The sequence below is a fragment of the Capricornis sumatraensis genome, chromosome 18 (assembly GCF_032405125.1).
Source record: "Capricornis sumatraensis isolate serow.1 chromosome 18, serow.2, whole genome shotgun sequence".
Lineage (NCBI taxonomy): Eukaryota > Metazoa > Chordata > Mammalia > Artiodactyla > Bovidae > Capricornis > Capricornis sumatraensis.
This window is the reverse complement of record NC_091086.1, coordinates 12,213,478-12,218,104: the sequence shown is the minus strand read 5'-3', so window position 1 is coordinate 12,218,104 and position 4,627 is coordinate 12,213,478.

Here is a 4,627-nt window from a genome sequence, read left to right as displayed (position 1 = left end):
GGAGATCCAACCAGTCCATCCTAAAGGAGATGTTCATTGGAAGGACTGATGTTGAAGCTGAAACTCCAATACTTAGGCCACCTAATGCAGAGAGCTGACTCATTTGAAAAGACCCTAATGCTGGGAAAAATTGGAGGCCGAAAGAGAAGGGGACAACAGAGGATGAGATGGTTGGATGGCATCACTGACTCAATGGACATGAGTTTGAGCAAACTCCGGGAGTTGGTGATGGACAGGGAGGCCTGGCGTGCTGCAGTCCATGGGCTTGCAAAGTGCCAGACATGACTGAGCGACTGAACTGAACTGAATCTGTGTATGCAGCTTAATGTTTTGTAAATGAGGGTGAAGGGTAGCAAAAATGCCGCCCCAAACTATGACTGCAGGCGTTGAGGATGTGCCACCACAAAATAGGCTGCTTTGTACATTATTTTGAGTTGTTGGCACCTGAACAGCAAATGCAGGGAGATACTTTTTCTGAACTCCTTTTATCTGCCTCAAGACAGATCCTCCCAAAGGAACTCAGTTGTCACAGAGGCCCCTCTTTGGTGACTAGATGGATTGATCCAGTTATTTATTTCTCTCATTTATTTAAAGCAACAATGCCTGTATGTGGGAAGACATCCCAAGGGTACAAATGGGTTTAACAGGAGAAGTTTCCCACCGTGTCCCTCAGGGACCCCAGAGACCATCACTGTTACCTGAGTCTATACAGATCCCTCCAGAGATTATCTGTGCATATATAAGCATGTCTTTATATGCTTATATAAGGTTTTCATGTCTTTAACTGGGACACACTCTACCTCTCTAACTGTCCACAGAAGAAGTTCCTAGAAAGGGGAAGAGAGCTGGCTGGGTGCTGAGTAGTCAGCAAGTTCTTGGAAGTGGGAGGAGGGGACGTTGGGGAAAATGGCAGCCACCCTGAAGAGCTGTGAAGTTGATGCAATCATGTGGAAGGATCAGAATAAGGAGGTGCCCTGTTTTGAGAACTCGCTATGTGCTGCCCACTACAGCCACGACATGAAGGGCTTCCTTGCAGGGTCTCTGACTCTGCAGTATGAAGACAGTGCCCTTGTCCCCAGCAACAAAGAAAGAGACAGGCACTCACCTGAGATTTCAGGGACAAGTGTCAGAGCTGAGAAGTTGTTCGCCTTCAAAGCCTGACTTTTTCTCCTCCAGTTTCTTATATGGTGGGAAAATAGGCAAACCATGAAATTTACCATCTCAACCATTCGTTCAATGACAATATGTACCTGCATCTTGTTCTGCAGACATCGCCACCATCCACCTCCAGAATTTTTACCTTCCCCACCTGAAACTCTATGTTCTTTAAACAGTAACTCCCCACTCCCCCCGCCCCCAGCCTCTGGCACCCACCATTCTACTTTGTCTCTGCATTGGACTGATCTGAGAACTTCATATAAGTGCAGTCATACAGTATTTGTCCTACTGTGACTGACATTTCATCTAGCATAATGTCATTAAAGTTCGTCTAGGCTGTAGCATGTGTCGGAATTTCCATGCTTTTTAAGGCTGTGCAATATTCCATACCACCATAATATTCCATAATATTCCTTTCAACCACAGCACTGAACAAACATGCCTCTCAGTAGATGTTTAACAACTTTTTTTTTTATAATAATTTTTTTCCTTTATTTTAATTTACAATACTGTATAGGTTTTGCCATACATTGACATGAATCAACCACGGGTGTACATGCGTTCCCAAACATGAACCCCCCACCCACCTCCCTCCCCATAACGTCTCTCTGGGTCATCACCGTGCACCAGCCCCAAGCATGCTGTATCCTGCATTGGACATAGACTGGCGATTCGATTCTTACATGATAGTATACATTTGCCATTCTCCCAAATCATCCCACGCTCTCCCTCTCCCTCTGAGTACAAAAGTCCGTTATACACATCTGTGTCTTTTTTGCTGTCTTGGTACAGGGTCGTCATTGCCATCTTTCTAAATTCCATATATATGTGTTAGTATACTGTATTGGTGTTTTTCTTTCTGGCTTACTTCACTCTGTATAATCGGCTCCAGTTTCATCCATCTTATTAGAACTGATTCAAATGTATTCTTTTTAACAGCTGAGTAATACTCCATTGTGTATATGTACCACAGCTTTCTTATCCATTCATCTGCTGATGGACATCTAGGTTGTTTCCATGTCCTGGCTATTATAAACAGTGCTGTGATGAACATTGGGGTACATGTGTCTCTTTCAATTCTGGTTTCCTTGGTGTGTATGCCCAGCAGTGGGATTGCTGGGTCATAAGGTAGTTCTATTTGCAATTTTTTAAGGAATCTCCACACTGTTCTCCAAAGTGGCTGTACTAGTTTGCATTCCCACCAACAGTGTAGGAGGGTTCCCTTTTTTAACAACTTTTTTGAAAAAACTCTTTCCTTTTCTTTTGAAATGATTTCAAACTTATGGAAAAGTTGTAAGAATAGTACGAACAACTTTTTCCTGAACCACTTGAGAGAGGTTGTTGACCTGATGTCCCATCTCCCCCAAATACTTCAGCATGTAATTCCTACAAATAAGGACAGTGTACGACGAAGCCACAGTAAGAGCAACAGAAAATTAACATTAATACAATACTACCATTAACCCACAGGCCTTCTGTTTGGCCAGCTGTCCTGATTAGAGGAAGGATTCGGTTTAGAGTCAAACACTACCTTTAGTTGTCACACCTCCTTTGATTCCTTCAATCTGGAATAGTTCTTTTTAAAGACAATGGGTCAGACCTTTTGTAGAATAGTCCTTGGGTTTGTCTGATGATTCCTTGTGGTTAGACTCAGATTCTGCATCTTGAGCAGAGACATTACAGAAGTGAAGCTGTGTTCTTTCCACAGCATCCTATCAGGTGCATGATTTAGACTCGTCCTTTGCTGGTGACTTCCCTGGTGGCTCAGACAATAAAGCATCTGTCTACAATGCAGGAGACCCAGGTTCGATCCCTGGGTCGGGAAGATCCCCTGGAGAAGGAAATGGCAATCCACTCTAGTAGTATTGCCTGGAAAATCCCATGGACAGAGGAGCCTGGTAGGCTACAGTCCGTGGGGTCACAAAGAGTCGGACACGACTGAGCAACTGAGCGACTTCACTTTCACTGGCAATGTTCACCTTGATCACTAGTGATTAAAGATGTGTCTTTCAGATTGCTGTTTTCTCCCTTTGTGGTTAATATTTTGTGGGGAGGTACTTTTAGACTTTGTCAATATTCTGTTCTACGATAAGTACCAAATGGTAATTTTCTAGTCCCATCATTCCTTCTACAATTATTAGTTGACATCCTACTGCAGCGAAAACTTTTTCTTGTCCTCGTTTATTCTTTTGTTTATTTCTATTTGTGTTGATCCATGGACTTCTATTTAATCAATATGTTCTATATTTTGGTCTTATGTCTTTTGATGCTCAAACTGTCCCAGATTTGGCCAGGGGGTGGCCCTCCATGCTGTTTTTTGTGTCCATGTGACATTTCTCCACCTCTCTTTGGCACTTGCTTTCTGACACCAGAAGATGCCCCACGCTCATCATGTACATTCCCTGCCCCCAACTTGGAATCTGCCATTTTTCCAAGGAGGCTTGATCCTCTGGCTGGTATTTAAAAATCAAATCTGAGAGCTAGACATGCCTCTGCTCCCGGACCCTCTTGGGATTCAGCTAGTTTCCTTCCTTGAACTGTAATTATTTTTCCACCACTTTCCCATTATCCTAAACACATTAACAACGGATCAGTACCACTATTTGGAGCCCCTCTCCCATCACTGTCACCATCTCAAGCCCCTATGGATGCCCCTGACCCTGTCCTGGCTCCAACACTACACCCTGATCCTTGGCCCCCACTCTCTCCATGCTCACCTTGCTCAGCCCCATCCAGTGGCCCCGTGACTATCTGCAAACCCTTGACCTCACCGATACTCCAAGGTCCTATGGTATGAATGGGCCAGGGGGTGGTGATAAGCGATGAAACGGCCGGAGCAGTGAATCAAACGCACAGCACGTGACAGCCCCTGCCTGGCGGAGCAGGCAGCTCAGCTGGCTTCCGGCTTATCAGTAGGCGACCTCCTGGACATGCAGACCAGCAGACAGAGGCTTTGGGGTCAAGCTCACTCTTTCTTTTTCCTTTGTTCTTGCTGTCTTGTCACCCCAACCCTGGCCCCGTCAGCATTTGGGGTCTCTTGCTGTGGCTCAGTGTCGGCCCCTTGGGTGGCAGGCCAAGCGTCTTTCTGATGCCAGCTTATTTCTTATCACCAAGCTAGACCACCTGGTACATGCCAAATTTGGCAAAAGTCCACAAGCTGTGGAAACTAACAGAAACTTACTTATGTTCCATAAGTTATTAATAAGCTGGGATTTTACCAGTGTTCCTTCCTAGCAAGAAGCTCTTCCTAGACGCTCGGCAAGCATGGGTGAAAACACGGAAAACACCGCGGGCTACAATCGCCGTGAGGACTGTCGTGTTGCGTCACTCCACTTTTCCTCATGAAGTGCACGCTGGGAACACCTGTGGTTTGCAGTCGTCAGATGAGTCCCACGTGACCTGGAGACCCAGGACCGCTTCTCTCCGGCCTCGGCCCAGCCTCCCACCTCCTTACAAGTCCCCAAGGAGA